The sequence below is a fragment of the Triturus cristatus genome, chromosome 11, assembly GCF_964204655.1.
Source record: "Triturus cristatus chromosome 11, aTriCri1.1, whole genome shotgun sequence".
NCBI classification, from domain to species: domain Eukaryota; kingdom Metazoa; phylum Chordata; class Amphibia; order Caudata; family Salamandridae; genus Triturus; species Triturus cristatus.
This window is the reverse complement of record NC_140594.1, coordinates 975722985-975747293: the sequence shown is the minus strand read 5'-3', so window position 1 is coordinate 975747293 and position 24309 is coordinate 975722985.

Genomic DNA, 24309 nt, shown 5'->3' with positions numbered 1-24309 from the left:
ATTTGTATAGACTAGTGATATGCAATTTATGGCCAGGGAGCTGCATGTGGCCCGCCTGACCGTTACATGTGGGCTCCTGGTCACTAGCAGCAGTGGGCAGTTGTTAACCCAACACAGCACTAACTTCAAACAGTTATCACATTGACGAGCAAACGTGTATTAGAAGGTTCCCATAATTGTAGGAAGGAGGGGAATAGGGTGAACTGCAACTCCTACCTTTGGATGCACCTACATCATTAGGGCCATCATGCATCATCAGTGTCTATCCAAAATTCAAAAGGAGTGTACCTCAACATGCAGACTTGTCTCACCTTTGCACATCAGATCATTTAGGTGCATTGCAGAGTTAAAATGTAGTATGTTCGATTGTCAAGCAAGATTTGGCTAATACTTGTAACCCTCCCCCTAGAATCATAATGCCCATTTTGGGCTGAGGGGCCACACATTTGTTCTGTGCACTCTTTGGGTAGCCTATGTTCTCATTATACATGTATTACATGATGGTCTATTTTACATGTCACTGGATGAGGTATTGTACAGCACACATCCTGAACTCATGCATTTAACAGTAAGTTTATATTTGAATATGGAAGACAAGGAGGCAAGCTGACACTAAACATTTGGCTAGAATCACCCAATGATAGCAAGTGAATAAGCTGAGAGGATAATTGCCTTTACTGGTGTGACAGTGTGCAGTTCAGCCACCAGATGTACATGACTAATTTCCTCTACATCCACCTTAACAGCCCCAAAGCCCCTTCCCAACCACAACCCAGCTGGCATCAGTGCAACCTTCATCCATATCAATTCCCATACATTTTGGGCCTTGGGATTTTGTTAGAAAGTTTTTATGTCATTGACTTTCAATCCAGTTTTGGCTACTCCTCTTCATAAGAGACAATATAAGCAATTAAGTATGTACTGCATTCATTTGCCATACATTTTGAGTCATCCTTTCATTGGCCAACATGGGATGAAGTGGTATACTATAATGTGCTATGTGTGGGCTTATAGCGATTAGTGGCAACAGTCATATCAGACATACACAACATCCTGGTGATATGTTATCTACTTTTTAGGAGCATGAGCATATAGGTAATTCATTATTAGGTATACTAACCAGGGTCCCGCATCTGCCTAGTGTGTGGTGCCTGACCAGATGTCACACACGACTGTGTAGCAGGGATCGCTGTGGGCAGTGATTTACTGGAGAACGTCACTGAGACTACAATGAAATGTGTGTTTTCAGTTAACATTCTAGTTGACACAGGTGATGCACATCATTTCCTAGTTCAGTTCACAGGTTAGACAGTGTTGATGGACTCTAGTTAATATATCCATGGTTTATCTGATAATAACATAGGAGTTTGGACCATCTCCTGGCTATTTTGACATACCAGTTTGTGCTGGTGGTAGGGGTTGATGTGCCCCTTGACATTGCCTCCCTGCAGGTGCTGGGACCTCTGCTACAGTGGTGACTTTACTCTGGCTGTATGTGGAAATAGGAGAGGAAAGAGAAAATTCAGAGATCAGGAAATGTTGTGCATGTGCAACTTGTCACATATTTACTCTTTTGCATGTACATGCTAACAGTAATGGTTGGTGGAAGAGGCACATTGTCTACTCCCATTTACCAATGTTAAGTGAATGCACCAGCAGTGATGGGCACCTGTTTGGGACCGAGGTGATGAGAGTTGCCATTTCAATCACAAAGGATTCTGGGACTTGTTGTGTAATGGGTGAAATGAGACACATGAGGGTCTGTCTCACCATGCATTTTGCACTTACTTGGGACAACATCCATAGTCACAATTGTAGTGTATTGCAGACATTATTAATTTAGTATCATTGTTTGCATCATCACATATTCCCTAGCACCAAATTGAGGACATCAATAATAGGACACTGTGGGGGTGTATGGTGGAGAGGACATCCCTCTCCAGTGGGATGAGACGGAGGCGGGGTCCAGATCGTATACTAGGAAGAGCTCTCACCAAGTCTATCCTGGAGTACTTCTCCTTCACCGCCTCTTTTTGTCCTGCTACTTCTTCTCAACATCCATTACAGTATGGACATCCTCCTCCAATGCTGTGACTGCCATGGCTAAATGCTGCCATAGGGCTGTCTTCTGTGTAGCACTGGTGAGGTGGGGGGGGGGACGGAGCCTTTTGTGCTGCCTTACAATGTACTCCCTGGATCCTCAGAATAGTTTTTCTTCCTCCTTAGTAGTAGTATTGTTGAGGCAACATGCAGAGCAGGCAGACAAAGACACTGTGTGGCCAAACCAGGGCTTTGATTGTTTGCTGCTTTTATTTGGTTTATAGTGCAGGCCTTACAGGTAGTGTCAATTGTCTGCAGGTGTATGAGATTGCACTTCCTCTGCCCGAGTGTGGAGATTCTGGCACGACTGTAGAGATTCTACCATGAGTGTGGAAACTCTGTGCAGAAAGCAGAGATTCTGCCACGAGTGTGGAGATTCCGGATGAAAACGTACTACTCGTAAATGACTTTTGTGAATACCAAAAGTCATAAACATAGACTTATGCCTAAGTTTACTTCTGTGAAATGGGCACATGAAGCAACAACTGTGGTTATCTATTCCCACCAACCTGGGACAAAGTCACAAGTTCAGGCTGACCATGATTGATTGTGAGCTGGTTACAGGGAACCACTTAGGCCCGCTGAACACAGTACCTTAATCCTGGTTGCGAAGAGATGCAGGGTACGATATAGAGGACGGGTCATGCAGCAGAGGCGATGTGAGGTCCGACCAAGGAGATTCATCATGTAGCTGCGGTTCTGGGGACCTGCGAGGTGATGTCCTTGTGTGGAGATGTGTTGTGGAGCAGTGGTTCCAATGGACTGCCTTTGGTGAAGTGATGCCCTCGTATTGAGATGCATCAGCTCCGAAGACCTACGATGACTGATGCAAAGACCTTGCAGTGGGGAAGTTCATGCATCAAAAGATACGCATCAGTTCCAAGGGTAATGCATCGAGCAGCAAAGGCGACGTGCTGGTTATGCGGGAGAGCTTATTAACCAAGGGTAGGGGGTGACAGAGGTAAGGAAACAGAGGACTCGGCCTCCAATGTGTATTGTAATAATCAAAGATGTCTTTCAATTTCCCTTTTAACCATGTCAGCTAGAGGTCAGAATAAATATTTTTTCCCTGTTTAGCCAGGTATTTTTAACTCTAGTCTTTCATTAGATAAGATCCTCCCACTCTTATACCTCCCAATTCTTCATTGTATATGATCAAAAGTGCTCCCACGTATTCGTCGGTCACATCATGCCCCTTTCCGCAGGTTGACGGGAAGAACCCTATGATGAAGCATACCACCAATTGATATCTTGGTGGGTGAGGGTTTTTTTAAGAACAATTTCTGTTTTCTCCCTTAAAGAAAGAGTGGAAAGATAGTTCAAACAACACAGATGGACTCTCTATGTGGGAGAAGTGCCATGCCGTGGAGGTGATGTGTCAGTTCCACTTGATCCGCAGATGGGCTGGCAGCGCACCTTCAGGCCCACTTCCAAGGGTCCAGGATTGAGGTGGCACCACTTGGCGGTTAGTACTCACAGATGGCAGAGTCCAGGTGCTAGAATCAAGGTTATTGGAAGCCTGTTATGTCCCTGAGATTTCTCATCAGGGGGCCAGTCAGCTATCCCTTGTAGTTATTCTTGGATCCAGGATTTAGAAATGCAAGTCCAGTCCTTCTAAAACAGACAAGAGGGCAGCAGGGTAGCAGGCCAGCACAGCAGGGCAGCAGTCCTTTAAAGCGGCAGTCTAGTAGAATGGCAGTCCTTTTAGCAGCACAGCAGTCACTTCTTGGATCCAGGATTTAGAAATGCAAGTCCAGTCCTTCTAAAACAGACAAGAGGGCAGCAGGGTAGCAGGCCAGCACAGCAGGGCAGCAGTCCTTTAAAGCGGCAGTCTAGTAGAATGGCAGTCCTTTTAGCAGCACAGCAGTCACTCTTCCTGGGAGAGTCCACAGGTCCAGAAGTGTACTAAAAAGTTGGGGTCTGAAGTCCAACATTTATACATCGTGCCCACTTTAAAGTGAAGGAAACTTTGAGAGGGTTCCATCCCCCTGATGTGTCAAACATCTCCTTTCTCCCTGTCCTGGTCCCAGTTTGACTGGGGTGTCACAAAAGACTTGTGACAAAAAATGTTGTGAGAGTGCTCAGGCAGAACCTTTGTGATGTGCAAGTGTGGTACATGACAACTCCTCCACCTCATTAACTCGGAGTCGCCCATCCTGCCAAAACATATCTTCCCCTTGTCTCACTGCCTGGTAGCAATACACAAAGACAAACAGCCAGCTACACCTAGTCCTGTGACCTAGGATCAGGCTACAGTTTTGATTGTGCTTTGCAGATACTTTTGTGCATTTTCTTTCATCTGACTCACGCTGTGTTTTCTTAAAAATCTCTCAATATCCTGTGTGAGATTCATGTTTCTTGTATCATAATGACATTTTTAGGCACTCAGATTTTGTATGGCCTTTTATTAATGGTGTTTTATTTGAATAGAATCCTTCCTAAATTACTATGATAAACTATCTAATACTTTAATATCAAAATGGCATTTCACAGAGGAGTTTAATTACAAGCACATTAATACATTGAATGTTTCACAATGGATTTCGCGCTTCTGTTAGGGCTGCATCAGGAGTTGAAGTACAGGGAAGGTCTGTACATAAATAAGGTAACACATGTCTTTCAAAATATCTGCACCTGCCCATTTCTAGTAATCAATCTAGTCTTATGCCAATATAGAGGCTGCCTTCTTGATCAACTGTTTAGTGTTTACCTGTTTAAATGAAATTAACTTCTCGCCCATATTATTGGATGGACCAATTGCCTGGCCATATGTTAATCTATTTCCGAGTTATTAGAGCTTTCTCAAATACTTTACTTTTCACTATTTAGCGACGTTTGTTCCTGTATTATCCGGAAGTAATATTTTGCGCTTGACAATTTCCAAAATCTGTTTAACATCCTGTGTCTTTGAGCAATTCACTCGCCTATAGAGAAACATCCTGATTGTTCTATAAACATGATTTCAATCCAAAATATAGGAGCATGATGAATACATTGCATATTAGAAATTTGGAAAGATGGGAGCTCCAATTACGGCAATTAAGTGTCTCAGAGCCAATAATGAGTGATATAAGTCTTCTGTTTCAAAATGCCAGCGTTTGTTGTTCCTTTTCTTGTTCATAATTTAGAGCATTCTATCCCGTGTGTCATGTTCTAATAGCCTCAAAGCTCTTCTGCCTCGTCAATACCAGTTGCTAAATGCCCACTCCCTCATTATAAGCCCTCACCTACGGGTCTGGGCTGATAACTTGGTATCAGGCCTTGAAGTACCAGTATAGTCATTAGCAGTGGGCTGTGATGCTATAATATGTATCTAATCATACCTGGGGCTACCTCAATCTACTTTGGAATGAATGGTACCATTCATGAAATGCTCCAGGTTTTAAATGTCTTTCACAACTGGGAGGCTGTCTATTTTCCAGTATATGAGGTCAGTGAAAAAATATGTATTAGTTAAAAAAATATATATATATCATTAGAACCCATTGCTGCTTGTCCGAAGGAGCATAGTCATTACTGTCTCTTATTGTTAGCCAACAAAAGTGATCGTGTTCCCAAACAAACAAAGAAGGTGTGTAGAGTGTCCGTCAACAAACGCTAATGCCGTGCCAAGAGTCCTACTGTCCTTTTTGAGAAGTGTACAGGTAACATAAGAGACATGAATGAAAGGCTTTCTTCTCTGTGTGTCAAGTGCTAGACGGGCTACATGTTAACCATGGGATCTGCAGCATGCAGGCACAAGGAACGTGTTTAAGTGCCCTGTTATTTTATCTGGCCTTGGATCACATAGAGTAAATTATATAAATAAAAGACAGAGTGGGTCTTTCTCCTTTGGGTATTGTGCCATATTCTAAAAATCAAGCCATGTAAAAAGCTGATGGGGACATCTTCCTTCTAAAGTAAAGAATTAGTGATTGCTTATAATTCATGTCTACAGTGATTTAACTGCTTTAATGTGTTCACATCCACCGCATTATCTTTATAGTGTGGTGGACATGAATGATTCATCCACCACATGTTTTGAGAAAATCTTTCTGGTACTTGCACAAGAAGGATTTTCTTTTCAGAAATGATTTTGGGACATGAGGGAAAAGCTTCCACCACTTCTCAACATTATTTTTTTTATAAATCAGTGTGATGCCACAGTGACTGAAAGTGAAACCAGTCAGTGCCTTTAGGAGCGGACTGATTCATTTTATTCATTTTACGGGGCATAACTGCACTGATAGTAGAATAAGAAGAAGTACTGCTGGAAAGGGGATGATGTAACATTTTCTAGTAGATCCCTGTTTGTGTATCACCCGGTACTGCAATCTTAAAGTAGGGATTCACCCACTAGAAAGTTTCTTGTTTTTTTCAGTGAAATACCCTCAGTGGCATAGATATTCTTAAATCTGGTTTGCTTATGTCTTATGCCATAGGAACTCAAGCCTCACCTTACCAATGAAGTCCACAGTGGCTGATATAGGTATAGAACTAACTGAGTTTCCATTCAAATGGGAAATGCTCTTCTGGGGTTGGCTGAATTGTTCAATTTAAGAATGATTTTCATATGGTCAGTCCTCTTCTTTGAAATGTGCAGAAAGCAAACCAGTGAACGAGGGGAATGAGTAATTAACATTGCTTAACAATAAATGAAGATCCCGCTCCATTGCCTTTTTGTTTTTCTCCATGAGAAGATCTAATTGGCAATGATATTCCTAGACAAGAGACCTAAAGTTCTCTGTTCGATAGATTCTCAAGCTGAACCTCATCAAAAGGCCCAACAAGCTGGAATGTATCCGGAGATGTATGTGCTCTCATTCTTGTATGACATGGCCTGGACTTTGGGATTTTATCCCAATCTAGGGCAGTGACATGAATGATTTTTGTGTATTGTTATCTATCTTATGTGGTAACAGAAACAGCAAAGCAAGAATTAGCTAAGTAAATCCGACTAGTTTTTCCTTTAAAAACACACACACACATTTGCATGACCTCTCACACCTGCAATCACATTGTCCGAGTGCATGCTGTAGGACGTTAGGCCATTACTAGAGATCCCTAAAGTCAGACACAAATGCTTACTGTAGCAAGCTGATGCATCTTAACCCATTACTCAGGGTGTTGAGACAGATCCTAATGCTTGATGTTGCAGGCTGCAGTGCCTTCAGTCATTAATGGAGGCCCATAGGTCTCACCAATTACCCCTCAAACAGGATACCAGTGAACTCTGAATAGGATAGATATCCTTGAATTGTCTCTTTTTATTGAAAGTAGAAAGGAACAATTGCAAATAATCTTGTCTCAGCTTTTTTTTATAGCCCAACAAATCATGGAGAAGGTGTGCTTGGTTATGCTGGTGATACATATCATTAGGGAGGCCCTTCATGCATCTCTTGTAAATTTTTCTTCCTTGTGTTGAAATCAAAACCTAATCTGGGGCTTCACTGATACACCTGGTCCCTTTAAACCAACAAAGAAGAGATTGGCACAGAAGCCGTATTATAAAAGACATCTTTTTATTCATTTAACCTCTAAAGAGGGAAAAATGTGTCATACAGAATTCTCAAATCACTGTAGGAGACATTTCTAAGGAGTACAGAGAACAGGGGCATTATATACCCACACAGGGGCTGAAAAAAGGCAGTAGAAGTACACAAGAGAAGAGTTATGCACATAGATGGTCATACAGAAACTGCACAGTCAACAAGTAGGAGGAGTAATAAGTTGCTGACATCAGTTAGAACAGCCTGACAGTTCTATATTAGGAACAGGTGCATTCTACTAGCTAGGCCCATCTGAGCATGTGCAAGACTCTGGGAGAGGGAAACAGCAAATGGCCAGCACATAGCTAACTAAAATGGCTGCCAAGTACAAAATGGCTTTCAGCTCATGCTAAGAGATTAATGCAATCTTCAACAGATGGTCCTTTTAGCATGAGCTAAAGACATTTCCCATAATCCAGTAGGAAATATGCATATTCATTTTTTTCATAAATTTATCAATATCCTAATTCATTGCTTGGTGGCCATTTCTCATTCTAAATATTGTTAAGCGCGTATGTATAAGGTATAAGCAGGAGTACAAAGGGAACAGAGCATTGGGTCATACAGATAGCAGGAGAGAGTAATTACTATTATCAGAAACAGAACTATTAGCTTTCTAGTCCTAAGCAAATCCTAGAACCATCCAGTAAAAACATTTTCAAGGCTGCTATGCATTTCAGTGACCATCAATTTCAACTTCAAAATAGCCAACAGCACATATCTAATAAAAACATTTTCGCTAGACTTTTCCAGTGTTTCCTTTATCAGGGCTAGAGTATCAATCAAGGAAAGGGGAAAGTAACATTTGTCAACTGCTCAGATGAACTTTTCTCTCGTAGAATAAACATTATTCCTAATACAATTATGAAAGCAGTCAGACATATTATTACAAAAATGATCCTGGATCCAGAGGACCAGGAGGACCACACAGGACCATGAGGATTAGGACGAAGAGCTGCAAAGGGCTGCTCCTCCTCCAAAATGGGACGACCAATGGGGTACATTTTCAACAAAAAAGAAAAAGAAGTCCTTGGGAAATTAAAGCTGCTGTACAACCAACCAGAGGGGAGTCTTCTCCCTGTGTCCGTTTGAGCCTCACAGGCAGGCTCTTGTTGTTCCCACGGTGGAGCTGCACAACTCGCAACTCAGGAATCACGGCCCAGTTTCAAGGAAAAAGTTTCTTCTTTCAGGATAGGGCAATCACCCACCAGGGCAAATGCTCTCAGCGATCCTGTCCAGTGTCTCAGGCAGTGCACCAGTTTTCTTCATTTCAATCTAACAGGCACCAAAGACACAGCACCTGTACCCTGAACTCAAGTCCTTCCCTAACTCCTGTATTGCTCTGCTGGCACACTGCTCTTTCGTTGGGGCCATAGATTGCATTCAGTGTGCCCAGGTATCTCTTGACCAACAAAGGTGAAGACTTTACAGCCACTTTGGGACCAGGATTCAGAGGCCTGATGCTAGGATCTCTGAAGCAACCCTTGTTTCAAAGGGGGTTACCTCAAGCAAAAACTTTCTCGCCTTCCTGGTCGGTCTGTGACTCTCGGCTGGGCATCAAAAACTTGATCCACGATTTCTCTTTTCTGATTTGTGACCCCGTCTTTCGCCCAAGACAGTGGCAGGGGTACACACTTCACATCCCAGTGCTTCCGGCCTTCTACCTTCACTGAGGTACTGGTTGCCAGCAATGCCTGTGCTGGTTACCTTCACTTGGACTTCAAGCTGGACTGGTGCTGACTCCTCAAGCTAGATCTGACGTCCGCGCCCCTCTGGCAATGGTTGTAAGGCAGCAAATATCTATTGGTGGACAGAACAAAAGGTCTTTAGACAAGGCACAGAAATAATCTATCAACAGAGAGGTTAGTCTCAGGATACTTCCTGGTCTAGGGATGCCCCATATATTAGCAAGGCACCCAAGAACCACTTTCATCTATGTGAGAGTAAAAAAACACAACAGCCTCGACCTATTGGCAAGTATAAAAGGAACTCTTTGGTGAACTGACAAGAGTAATACGTCACCCAATCCAAAGCAGCCAAGGAAGTCTGTGTTCATTTACTAAATTCTGAGGGAAAGAGAAAAAACAATACAGACATACTCCAAATCCTTACATCTGTATATTCCTATCTTAATCATCTAAAGACCCTCAAGAAAAAAGGAAATGTTCTACACTTTTACTCATAGACTTTGCATTACTTGTACAGGACTGCAGACACTTCTAAAATGATTTCTCTTAATAAAAGCACCTACATTGTATGCTTAGGACCATGCTCTCATGTTATAGGAGCAACAGGCAAATCTAAAACTGCAAATTTAACAGGGATTCCTATTACATAAAGAACTAAAAACTTCAACATAATGGGTACATTTTCTCCAGCAGAACATCTTGTGACACACAGACTCCTATAAAACAATATTTTCCTCAAAAATGTTTGCTAAGGATCACATGGGCATCTTCCCTGCATTCTGTTTTTCACAATCCAAAATATGCAACATCAGCTTTAGTAAGGACTATCAGTTTATTTACACAGACTAGCTAATAAAAACTAGCAATGCCCTTGCAAAACTGTATGTAGCATGAGAATAACATACAATAGTGGTGTTATCACCTGAGAATTTCAGAAAAAAACTACCCACAGCTAGTTCCCCTTAAAGATCAATAAGGAAACAGCAATCTAGACTACTCATCCTTTCATAATTTCATCAGACAGGATTGGCAGTAACATAGCAAATTTATTTATTCATTTTATTCATGCTAATAATGTTTAAAACAGTATTACTGAATAGCCAATTAAATGTCTCATGGCTATTTCACAGACAGTTTAGACAGGCGCAAAAGAAATTAAGAAAAAGAGAGAGAAAACATAAACTAGCCTCCTTCCCCCATTTTTGACAGTAGGAAACCTGTAACAGGTTTCATCTGTCAACACTATCAACCCTAATTTGTAGCAACTGGGCATAAACAAACTCTGAGGAGCTAAATAGCACATTGAGCTAGGTAAAGAACATATTCCTTTAGCAAATGTACAAGTGTAACACGAGGGCACATGAATTCAAACTAAATCCCATAGCTTCCTTAATTCAGCCCTAAAAGCGTTAGTGCTATGTATATATGGCAGCGCCATTGTCTTAATAAGAGCTCACATATACCATTATTATTCAATCTGTTCATATGAGTGAACAAAAACTTGCTTTTGCAAAAAAAAAGTAAGCAAAACCTCTTTCTGTCCCTGCCCTGCCATTTCGTCTTTCAAATGTCGAAATGTCAAAGCAAATGTTGCGCTGAGCCCTGCTTCTAAATGTAGAACTTCGACCTTTAACCTATTTGCAGCTGTCCCATCTTGTGTGCAAGGTTTTCATGCAGTTTTACAAATTCAAAGTGACCCTGGAGACTGATAGCGCAACAACCCACTCCATTCCTGTCTACCAGCAATTCAGAGGTAAGCTTAATAACTTCTGCCAGTTTTTTGTACATATTTATATTTGTAAGCAGTGTGCTTAGTGCTTGTCTAGCAGTATAGATGTCAGCTATTCATTCTATACTTACATATGTGCATTTACTGGAGCCTAAGGCAGTTTAAAAGCCGCTCTGATTGGAATAACCTCATTTAAATAGTGAATTTTACTCAATTTCGACTTTAAAATTTGGGGCACTTAAAAATGAATATCCTACAATGTTTTTGCATAATAGTCATCCCCAGAATGTCCTCTACATATCCCAGAGATGTGGCATCAGAAATGTATAATGTATACCCTTATAACAATGAGTTTTGTACGCCTGGGTAAAGTGACATTTCACATGTAAGTGACCCCCTATTGCTGTATAGAATGGCTTAAATTCAATTTGGATGCTAGGAGGTCACAGCATCATTATTAGGCATTATAAATATTAAAAAACGAGTTTAATGCACCTATTTTAAATAACATTTTTTATATGATCAAAATAATTTTTTTTTTTTAATAAATCTAATCATTTTGATGAGTCCACATATGAAAAGCAAGCTGCATCCCTTGCCTATCATCTTTAAACGCATTCATTCACAGCCCTAAGAACAGAAACCGAACTTGAAAGTCTGCGCCACTTTTAAAGGACAGTCATTATTATTTAACATCAAAAACCACTCTTATCCTTATTTAAAAAGGCATTAAGAAAATAAATCCCTACTGTCAATCTGTCCTCTGTTTATCAAAAAATAATGAAACTATATTTCTAACTTTTAAAACAGCAGTCTGAAATGCAGGATTTTACACCGTGTTTGACTTCAGCTGTTTTCTGTGGCCGGAGTCAGAAATACCCAAGTGCTGACACAGCTGCTTTACACGTAAAGGCGTCGAATTCACATGCATTCAAGTCAGCCTTTCCAGCCAGCACAAATCTGTCGTTCTGTAATGTGTATTTTGGGTCAGCAACAACCACTTCACTCAGATAATGTGAATGCCTTTTAATACCTAATACAGAAGGATAAATGCTGTGACATTTTATATCTTTAATTTTATCTATTGCAAAACACATAATTTCGTTTTTTGAAGCTTTTTTATTCCTATTAAATGCGGATTCTAATTTTATCTTTAACATTGTGGCAATTTGCACACATGTATAGTGTCTTACTCTGTCAATTTAATGATAGCGTGCAGCTATTTAGCATATCTTATATAATTCATTGCTGGATTCTTTTAAAATATATTTTATTTTAATGATGTTTTGCATAACAGAATGATGACAAAAAAAACATTGAGCTCATTCCAGAAATTTTCAAAACGGTGTCATATACTCAGAACACATAATACAGGGCACTTCAGGCTAGCCATTCTTGCACCAAGAGCGCAATCGCTACTTACAAGTACCACTAATGACAAACCACAGACATTTAAACACACATTTAACCCACAGATCAACACTTAGGACAGAAACAAAAGACAGCCCACAGACTGTACTTAAACCAAACCATTTGTAAATACTAGTTGTAAGTCATATTCACTAGATTTGGCTGGCAGAACACCAAGAAAAAAATGCTCTGCACATCACCACTTATGAATGTTACTAAGTGCACCGACCAGGATCCTTTCTATGTACATATTTAGTTCCTCGGGGTACTAGTCACCAAGGAAGAAATACGTTTTTATACCTAAACCTAGTTAAGTATCCCCTCTAGGGGAGCCGGCTAATTCAATACAAGTTCCAAGGGTACCTACAAACCAAGGCAACACATTCTACGATGTGTGCTACGAACAGGCATGCCAAAAATATTGCAGCATATACAATATTATACACAAAGTAGCACTTAACTCAAAGTGTGCCGTTCAAGTTTACAAAAGTTTCTCATTACCTGCCTACATAAACTGAAGTTTACATATTTCAAAATTCCAAATATTGGCCAATTTCCATACAAATCCAAGAAGCGTCGTAACAAACGACCTTACCAAGACCCAAGTTTCCAGATTCTAACTGCCAAGTTCTGAGTGACCAAACGGTCATTTTTAGAATACTCACGCCAAAAATGTTCTCAGTCAGGAGTGGTAAGCAGTTGGAGGAGTCCAATCAGGAAGACCAGAAATATACTGGGCTGCAGAGACAGAATCTCAGTTTTAGGGTACCTTTTTACTAGAGTCCTGTTCTGTCCACCTCAGTAGATTCCTGTCTCCCATCAGGATCACTCCCTTGGATAGCCACTTCTCTGATGAGCCTCACAGAGGGCACCAATTGTAGAAATCAAAACCTAATCTGGGGCTTCACTGATACACATGGTCCTTTTAAACCAACAAAGAAGAGATTAGCACAGAAGCTGTAATATAAAAGACATATTTTTATTCATTTAACCTCTAAAGAGGGAAAAATGTGTCATACAGAATTCTCAAATCACTGTAGGAGACATTTCTAAGGAGTACAGAGAACAGGGGCATTATCTACCCACACAGGGGCTGAAAAAAGGCAGTACAAGTACACATGAGAAGAGTTATGCACATAGATGGTCATACAGAAACTGCACAGTCAACAAGTAGGAGGAGTAATAAGTTGCTGACATCAGTTAGAACAGCCTGACAGTTCTATATTAGGAACAGGTGCATTCTACTAGCTAGGCCCATCTGAGCATGTGCAAGACTCTGGGAGAGGGAAACAGCAAATGGCCAGCACATAGCTAACTAAAATGGCTGCCAAGTACAAAATGGCTTTCAGCTCATGCTAAGAGATTAATGCAATCTTCAACACTTGGACCCCTCTAATATTCATGGGTGGTATCACTCACTTCAGTTTACAAACTACCTCCATGTTCCGCATAGAATCATTAATAATACAACCTCCCATACAACCTTGAGGTTTTTTCTTCATCAAAAAATAAGATATGAACCTGGCCTCAAAGCTGCTGTGCTGCTCTTCCAGCTATGTGTCATAGATGATCTGAATAGTTTTCTAGGAAGGACATCTGCAGAGAGAATGGCCAAGCTAATATAGGGGCTCATTGCTAAGGAATGTTGCAAGATTTAATGTAAAGCCCTCTCCATGCAAAACAGCCCATTAATTGAAAGTCGATTGGAAGCAGTGGCACTATGGCACTCTAGTGCATCGCTTTGAAAATCCCTCACATAGTGCCTCCATTAGAAGCGCTTTTTTACTTCAATGATGAAAGAATCCATATACGTCTTCAGTGGCCTTTTAACATTTTGTGGTACATGGTCTACATTTAACTACCATTTTTACCTGATAGTGCCCGATATTATGGGCTCAATACAGCCTCTAGCTTGCTTAGTGCTAGCACTCTGGGTTACCTTGCCTCTCATAAATCACCCTTCCACTGGCCATGGCACAGATGGTAAAATAATGGGACAAGTTTTGAAAGTGTCAACAAAATAGGGGACAGGAGGGTAAGTTTAATGAGGTCCAGTGTACATACCCTAACAACTAGTAATGCAAAAAAGGTACAAAGTTCCTCTAGTCGAAGAAAGAAAAAAGGGGGGGTTGGATTGTCATGTGTCAGGGAGGGGGAAACCCTTGTTAGAACTAGGGCTCTCACACACCCAGCAAGCTAGGTGTCATGCTTCATCATTTGAGCCTGCCCCTCGTCAGGTCGGCGCTGCAATTCCTGACGGGCTCCCAATAATGGGGCTCTTTGGCGGGGATCTTTTGTTTCTGCCGAAGGGTGCTGTGGGGGTAAGGGGCCCTAGAGTGTGTAGATGTAGTGAAAGTATTTAAAATAGGTACTGTTGGTCCACGGGTGAATATTTATTAAAGTGGTGAACAGCCTAATTAAAACCAATGAAAGTTGAGGTGGGTATAGCCACTAGTGGTTATGTAGCTAGTTATGTATGCCCTACGCTCAAGAAGATCAACATGTTTCATGCCTAGGTCGCCAAGAAATGGTCACGGCAATTCCTCAGGATCAAAGATACGAACTATCTACAACAAAGGTGTGTGAAAATTCTACATACCTAACAGGTGCTTAGAAGTAACCTGAAAAAATGAAGGAAAAAGAAAAAGAAAACACATGACAGTATACCGCATAATAAAATGCACTCACAAGGTAAAATCAGCTCAAATCATCAAGAGACTGGTAGTATCATGCGCCCAAGTGGGTGGTGAAGGGTCAATTACAGGGGGGCGACAACAGTGACAGAGCAATGGGTGAATACAAAGGGAAAACAGGTGAAAAACTCACCTATGCTACTAACAAGGCAATCTTGCAGCAGTGACCGGCGGGCAAAAGGACTCCAACGTGGGTCCTAAGGTAAAAACCGGAAAAAGGGAGAATAAATTGTTAAAAACGCAAAGCCGGGACCCATGTGGAATTAAAAAAGTGAGGTCATACCATGACCCCAAGGGGGTGAGAATAAATCAGGAAGGTAAAGGCAGCCTAATACCTCGTAATGCACTACCATGGGCGGTGTGGTGTGCAGCCATGGTGGCCCTCATAACCAGGGGCTCTGATGCGTCGCCGCCCAGATGGTGAGAGGGATGCTATCCACAAACTCATGGGATCCTCCTAAACAGTGTGGTGACCGCCGTAACCCCTGGCGATGGATGGGTCAGTGCAAGGACTGTGGCGCCCATGGTGTCATGGAAGTGGAATTGGCGCCAAAAACCCCTCCGTGGAAGGAGACTCACCTCGGTAGGTGTCTGGATATGAGAAAACAAGGGGGGGTGTGCTCAACTCACCTGCGTCGGTTGACGCGTATACTCATAAACCTACCCCTGCCGCCGGACCTGGGATGGGTAGAGGAGCCAACGGGTGTGAGCCTGATAAGGAAGCTGGTAGCCGTGAGGAGCACCACGTGACCGCGGTAGCCGGTCCCCATTGGAGGAGGGGTTGCGGTCCGAGTAGCCATGTTGGAACAGGCAGGAAATAAAACTGCCAGCATCCGGGAACAGTGGGGAGCACCACGTGACCGCGGGAACAGGTCCCCATAGGTGGAGGGGTTGCGGTCCGGGTAGCCAAAATAGAAAAGGGAAATGAAACTGACAGTATCCGGGAGGTGTGGATGATTGCCATCAACCCGGGAAAAACTCACGGGGAGACAGGAGTGAAAGTAACTGTCACGGCGGCCATGTTGGGACGGGAAGGCCGTGCGCACAATGGGGGGATTAAAAAAAAAATTATATATATATATATGTACAAAACCAGTACGGCGTTAGTCCGCTGGGGGGAAAAAAGGGAAAATTAAAAACAGAAAAGTGCACGTAAAGATGCCTGTACAGTACAGAGGGGCTTAAACACCAAAGGGGTCTATATAAAATCTAGTCAAATACTAGGAGGCACAGAATAGTCACGGAAACGTGCAGGCGGGAGTGGTAAGGGGCATAGGCCACAGGACGTGGCTGGACGATTGTGTGAGGTGTCAATCACATACATTTAAATAGAAGACTCAAGTAGTATCAGGGAGGATCTCATCCAGTGAGTGCAGACCATGGGATATCATCATTTAAGCCAGTCAGGTGTGAAGATAATCTGAGGACCCATCTCTGCTCTAGTCTGAACAATGCATTCTGAGAGATCTGTGGGTGAGCTTCTAAAACCACCCAGCTGATAGCATCGGTATGATGTTGCATTTCTTTGAAGTGCGTGTAGAGTTTTGTTGTCACTCTCTGGCAACGTATGTTGCTCCTGTGTTCCGTTATCCTAGTCTTAACCATACGGGTAGTCATGCCTATGTAGAATAGATCACAAGGGCATTTGATCATGTAGATGCAATTCTTAGTGTTACAGTTGGTATGTCTGGTCAGTGTCCAGTGGAAGTCATTTTTGAAAGTAATGTCCTTGGTGGTGATAGTCAAATTACAGACCACACAGGAACCGCAAGGGAAGTGGCCTCTGACTGGGGGTAAATCCCACATTGTCCTTTGTGAACTGGTCATATTAGATCTAGGTCTAGTGTGGACCTGAGGAATTGCCGTGACCATTTCTTGGCGACCTAGGCATGAAACATGTTGATCTTCTTGAGCGTAGGGCATACATAACTAGCTACATAACCACTAGTGGCTATACCCACCTCAACTTTCATTGGTTTTAATTAGGCTGTTCACCACTTTAATAAATATTCACCCGTGGACCAACAGTACCTATTTTAAATACTTTCACTACATCTACACACTCTAGGGTCCCTTACCCCCACAGCACCCTTCGGCAGGAACAAAAGATCCCCGCCAAAGAGCCCCATTATTGGGAGCCCATCAGGAATTGCAGCGCCGACCTGACGAGGGGCAGGCTCAAATGATGAAGCATGACACCTAGCTTGCTGGGTGTGTGAGAGCCCTAGTTCTAACAAGGGTTTACCCCTCCCTGACACATGACAATCCAACCCCCCCTTTTTTCTTTCTTCGACTAGAGGAACTTTGTACCTTTTTTGCATTACAAGTTTTGAAAGAGCATATGGGCAAAGGTGGTTCATGGTGTTTCACCAGGGTGTATCAGTATATTTTGCTGCCTCATGTCATGGGCCCGTTGAAGGTGTAATTTCTTGCAGTAGAAAAAGGCTTTGCCTTCACATGTTTCAATGTCAATTGGTCCAGAATTTGTTTTGGATCCATCATCGATTTTCCAACATATCATGGTTGTATAATATTAATTTAAAATATGGCAGGTACTGTGCAATAATTGTGTGGCCCTGGGGCTTCAAGTGCTTTCTCCACAAACTATCCTAGAATCAACCTAGGCACCCACTATATTTCATGGTTTGGCCAGGTTCAGACATATGGGTAATGCCAGGAGGATGCAGGACAAATAAGTAGGTGGCCAATGAGTGCCCTGTGTAGTCAGTATTTCCACACCACACTTCACCTCCCTATCAGCTGACCATAGTTTGTTATGCTTAGCTGATAAACAGGGCCACTTTAGGCCAAGAGTATGCTCTTGGATTCATTGACAGCTGGAAGGAATTCCAACTTAAACAGGACGCACATGGTTTTGCATATCGAATCTTTGATTGAGGAATTGAACCCATAAGCTCTTATACTGGTGGCTGAAATGACAGTGACAACACAGTGATTTGATTAGACCTCTCTGCTATGTTTATGACTGTTGACTATGTCTTGCTGATACACAGACTGTAGTAGATCGGCATCGGAGCGTTAAAGTCCATAATTGCTTCTCCTTATTAAATGAATTGCTTGGGTTACTTCATGTCCAAGACCACAACCGTTACCTGTGATGCACAGCATGGGTTTGCACTTTCGCTGTAGCTATTTGATATCTAATGGCATTTTTTATAGCCTCACCTGCTCCTATGGTTTTCAGTTTTATGCATATGCCAATGATACTTATCTATTTTTCCATCTAAGCCACCATAATCCCAAAGATTCTGCACTTCATTTGTGTATGTTCCAAAAATGTGAGTGGCTGGATAAAGGCTGAAGCTCAATGTTGTACAGACAGTAATACTGGTAGCAGCTACGATTGTTAAGTTACATTTTAAGCCAAAGTAGAGATGTCACAGATATGCTGAAGGCTTTGACCCCTCCCTCATGACTCTTGTCATCAAACATGAGGTCAGATGCTGGCAAATGTATACCTCAAAGAGAAAGGGAAGGTGTACAGAAATATTTTATTGTTTGGAGGAAGCTTGGGACAGCTGAGGTTTCTAATGTACCTATCACAAAAGGGACCAGCCTAAGTAAGACTTTATGGTTACCTACCTATGAACCTAATCTAAGATTACATGCAGCTACTCTGAAATGTGCCTTCATCCTATAAATACCCTCACCTTACTCAAAAGATATGTATTGTTAAATGATATACATCAATACATAGGTGAGGCACAACTTGACATGGACTGAACACCTCTACAAACTCACCTTTTGTCTAGGTGTAATGGAGCATCACTCCCTTCTTTCTATACTGGCATGAACATTTTGGTCAAAACTGATTTCAAATTGAAAATGGGAGCCCAAGTCTCAGTTGTTGCCTCTTCATTTTGCTTTCACATTAAGAAAGTCTATCATATATAAAGCTGTAGCAACGTTGCTAAATGGTGTTGACTGTGATTGGATCCAGAATTTATTGCAGCAAAGATTTTAATTTGGGCATTAGTGAATCTTCACTGGACTGTCTTTAGGTGATGAACAATTATGATACTAGAATGGGGGTACATGCCTGGAAATGTAATCCAGTATAACCCATCCATAAACAATTTCACTGACTTCTACTAAATATCATAATATAATAGAAGCTTTGTGCCTTGTGTACCACTGAATCTACAGAAGCTCTCTCAAGGTAGGAAAAATTGGCTAGTTTTCCCATGCATAACATGCAAAAGAGAACTAAAGGCTTAAGAGTATTACATGCAGGCAGTCATTCCTCATTTGCACATGAGTAATGCTCTCATGCACAAAAGTTGCAAGAACTATCAGCTCAATGCATTGTCCCCACAGTTTCTATAAACAGGAGGTGAACGTTGATAGTGGGTACATGCAGCTGCAGCACACATACACTTTCACAGTTTCTATGAGATATTATCTGCTAAAACTAGGGGGCATGTTTACGAGTTTTGTGGTGCAGGGAAGCGCTGCAAAGCACCTTGCTGTGCTGCCCTGTGTCACAGGGAAAGGGCAGGAATGTGCCGTAATTATCCAATACGGCACATTCCTTTCCTTTGCCCTTGCGCTGGTGCCGTTTTGGCAGCCTACCACCAACTCAGGTACCCTTGAACCATGGAACATGAGTGCTTGTGTAGTAGGCAGGATTGTTTTTGTGTAGGAAGGGGCATCTTCCTGCACAAAAACAATAATTTAATGTAATAACAGTTTCGTTTTTTAATTTAATAAACTGTAATTGCTTTGAATGTGCTAATGTACCTATTTTACAGGTAACAGTGGCTAGATAAGGTCTGTTTTCTTGGGTGTGTGAAGTTTCCTTATGCTGCATTACTACCTATCTCTTATCATTTGTTCTTCCTCTTCAGAATTCACATTAAAAAAAGCTGACAAAGCTAACAGTGCTGGCTTTAATAAGCTAGCAAATGCAGGCATGCACAGATACTATTTGCAAGTATTTGCCCATTAAAGTCAGACCTTTTGGCTTTGCGATGACTTGTTGAAGACTGGGACAATCTCTGTCTCAATCTACGTTTTCAAAAAAGGCTCACCACGATTAATTTTATTTAACCAGTGTAGGACTTGGCCTTTGTGGCTGAAATCCCCCAAACATTTTGCTTTCCCCCTAGACCGTTTTCCTGACATAGAATAGCTTTGGGTACTTTGCCACTGCTGATCAGTGTCAAAGTACCAGATTTCCCGGTTTAAAATATAATGGTGATTGGTTGGCCATGATTGGTATGTTTGCCTTACTAGTAAATGTCCCTAGTGATGTGCACTGCGTGTGCAAGGGCTAGTAATGCAAGGGCGCGCAGAGAAGGGAACTCAGGCCTTCAGTGTAGGGCCTGCACGCAGAATGCTAAGTTAGCACGTTGTCCTGACAAGTGAAACCACTTGTCAGGCCTGACTTTCCCTTTTACACACACATTGGGCACCCCTGTGGTAGGTCCCAGGTTACCCATGGGCAGGGTGCAGTGTAGGTAAAAGGCAGAACACTTAATGAGGTGTGTGCTATGTTGTGACAGTGAAAAACTCTCCATTTCGTTTTTCACTGCTGAAAGGCCATCCTGCCCATAGGACAGAATGGGGGAGGCTGGGTGTTGTGTTTGTTAGCCTAGTTTCCTGTCAGTTTATAATGGAGAGGTGAAGTTTAGTATGTATGAACTCACAGTGTCATAACACATCTTTCTGTGAAGCTGGTTTTGTCACTGTGTGTCCATAAATCACTGTTTTGGAAAGTGGCTGAGTTTTGTGCTCTGAGTATTTCTGTGTGTCTCAGAAATGTGGATTATCTGTCTGGAACTGAAAGGTGAGAGGAGCTGGGAGAGGTCTTGACCTAGGGAGGGGTTGAGATGGCACCAGGCTGCACTGCATCTGGAGGGTAGGGGGAGGAGAAGCCCAGGAGGTGGAAAGGCGTGGGATGGTGCTATACACCAATTGACCCATCTCCTGCTGAGTGATTAAGGATCCAGACCCCCAGTATCAAAGGGAGAGAGGTGACACTGGGAGGAAGACACCCATAACTGATTTAAGGAGGGGTCAGGGACCCCTCAGCACACACGACCTTCAAAGACATTAAGGGGTATAACTAGGAGATTTGAAACTCCTGAACGTGGGGAATGAAACAGATATGGATTGAGACTGTACAGGCCTGGACCCATTCTGTGGGCAAGAGGAAACTCTTCTAAAGAAGGAGCAACTGAAGAGACTGCTTGGAAAGACCAATCCTTGCTTCGTGATCTGGGGATGGTCTGCAGTTTGCTGTTCTTACTAAGGGAGAGGCTGTTGGGACTGTGCTTGGAGGCGCTGGGTCCCCCTGCTTGAAGAAGACTGTGTTTTGTGCTGTGTCTTGTACTCCCCAAGGGCCTGAGGTGAGCTGGCTCCCTGTTTGGAGATACAGGATCATAAAAGTTTCCGGAGAAGTCCCAATCAACGTGGTGTGCGCGTGCTTTTGAAGCTCGAAACCCTCAGAAGTTGTGCCGTGTGATCGTTGGCACGCAGGAGTAAGCGAAGTCTCGGACGTCCTGGGTGCGTGTCGAAGTGCAGGCCAAGGCGTTGGTGAGGAGTGCCTGGTCGTGGTGTGCATGGAAAGACGAGGTGAGGCTCTGACGCGCAGCGTGGGTGTCTTGGTGCAGCTCGGGTGTTGGTGAAGAGTGCCTGGGGCTTGTGTGCACCAAAGGAAGAAGCCAGACTCAGATGCGCTGGGTGTGTGTCGTGGTGCAGCCAGGGCATTTGTGCGGAGCGCCTGGGCATCGTGGGCACCAAAGGAAGAAGTGAGTCTTGGACACGCAGGGTGCGTGTCTTGGTGCAGCCCGGGTGTTGGTGAAGATCGCCTGGGCCTCGGAGGCACCAAAAGAAGAAGTGAGTCTCGGACACGCAGGGTGCGTGTCGTGGTGCAGCCAGGGCATTGGTGAGGAGTGCCTGGCCATCATGTGCACAGGGAGAAGAGGTGAGACTCAGATGCGCAGAGTGCTTGTCGTGGTGCAGCCAGGACATTGGTGAAGACCGCCTGGACATAGTGTGCACGGGGAGAAGAGGAGACACTCAAACACGCAGGGTGCGTGTTGAGGTGTAAGCAGGGCATTGGTGAAGAGCGCCGGATCGTCGTGAGTACCAGAGAAGAGGCGAGTCTCGGATCCGCGGTGTGTGTGTCAAAGTGCAAACAGAGGCACCGGTGAGGAGTGCCTGAGTAGGGGGTGCACCGAATTTGAAGTAAAGTCTCCACAATGCTGAGGGCAGATCTCGGTGTGGACTGAGACCAAGTCATTGGGCCCTCGGAGTCAACCGCAGCTGCCCGGACCGGCAGCCATGGAAGAGCTGAGCCGCCGGCCCGAGTCCACCACACCCCTTGATGGAGTTCTGGATCAAGGCCCAAGTCGCTGAAGTTGAGAAGGAGAGTGGGGTCGCGCCCCCCAGGGAACATGGATCAACACCTGGGGTGGGGTGCGGGCTCAGAGGGTCACTCTCTTGGCCTCCCGCTTCAGTCAGCTGCACGAACCGTTGCTTCGGCTCGGATCCCGGCCCGTGCTGACCCAGGGTGGGGCAGTAATGGGGCCGGAGTGAGAAGCAGTACTTTTGTGTCATCATTTGATCCATAACGGAGCACGTAAAACTGACGTATTACACTTTGCATTACTGCTGCTAACGAACTATCTGTCGTATGACGCTTGACCTCATTTGTGATTGAAGATCTACATACTTGGTGCGCTACGCACTGTGTTATTATTCCCTTGCATATTACCTGATTGTAACTTGGCGCATTGTATTATTTCTTCAGTGCACTGTATCTGAGTATAACGTGGCGCAGTGTATTATTTCTTCATTGCACCGTACAGGATTGTAGCGTGACGCATTGCTTTGTTTCTTCCTGGTACAGGGTATGCTGGTGGTGATACACATTGCATTATTCCTTCAATTGCAAAGTACATGACTGGCGCTACGTATGGCATTGTTTCTCTGTTGCACAGTATAAGAGAATATCGTTACGCATTGCAGTATTTGTTTCCTTTTTCAACGTGTGTGATTCTAGCAATACGACTTGCCTAACTTTTGGCAACAGTTAGAAGTGAGCTTAACTGTTGGTTAGAAGCAGTAGTTGGGATTAGAACCTACCAACAGACCGGAAAGAATACTACCATTCTTAGATGTTGATTTTGTATCGTGTGGTTGTATCGTATAATTGCTTATATAAAGATTATACTCATTTTATCAAAACTAGTGTGGAGTCTATTTGTTGTGATATCATGGGGTTACTGTGAGCGTAGTTGCACATACTGAACACTCATGCCTTGGAGATATGCCTGGCTGCTCATGCCAAGCTACTAAGGGGGTGAGACGGGCTATCTCAGAGAGTGTCCTTACTTAGCCTAAAGTTAAAGCGAGGGGTAGGGGACGCACGGCTTCAGCTTTTGGTGGTGGCGGTAAGCGATAAGGACCCCCACTTCCAACAACCAGCAATATGATTGATGAGCCACAGCTGTCTCTGTTGCTTTTGGCTTAATAGGCCAATTGGGATTTGTCCTGCCCTGGGCATTACTAAAACTTGAGGCTAAGGATAGAAGTTCTATTTAATCCTTCTAAATACAGAGATCAAACATATATCTCCTGTCACGCCTCTCCTGGAAAGGTGTATCTTTTTGGCACATTCCCATGTTTACCAGGTTTGTTAAATCTGGGACTGCGTCAAAAACAATCGGAGTTGAGTGGGAACACCCACCACAATGCCCATGGAATGCCACCCTTGAACATAGTTATGCAACGCAGCAATTTGCACTGAGTTGCAGTACTCCATATTTATTAAGCCATTTAAAGCCACTCAAAGTGGTTTTGCGTGGCTTCAAAAATATGACTTAGAGGTTTGCGTCAAGCATGTACCACTTTGCGTGGTGCAAGCATGACGCAAAGCTCTCCTAAATATTCCCCTCAATCTCCTACAGGTAAAAATGACGCAATTAGTCTAAGAATAAAGAAAATAGCTAGCATGGAAAAATATGCAAACCCTTGTTTCCTTCAAAAGTGTTTAAGTAGATATGTTCCTAAAAGGCCTTCTTCTTTATCACACTTGGTGACCCAGAAAATACCACATTTTTTGAATGCCAGGTTTGGAAAAATGTCAGAGTATTGTATTTTTTTTTTTTCTTTTTTTTTATTGAGCAGAGCAG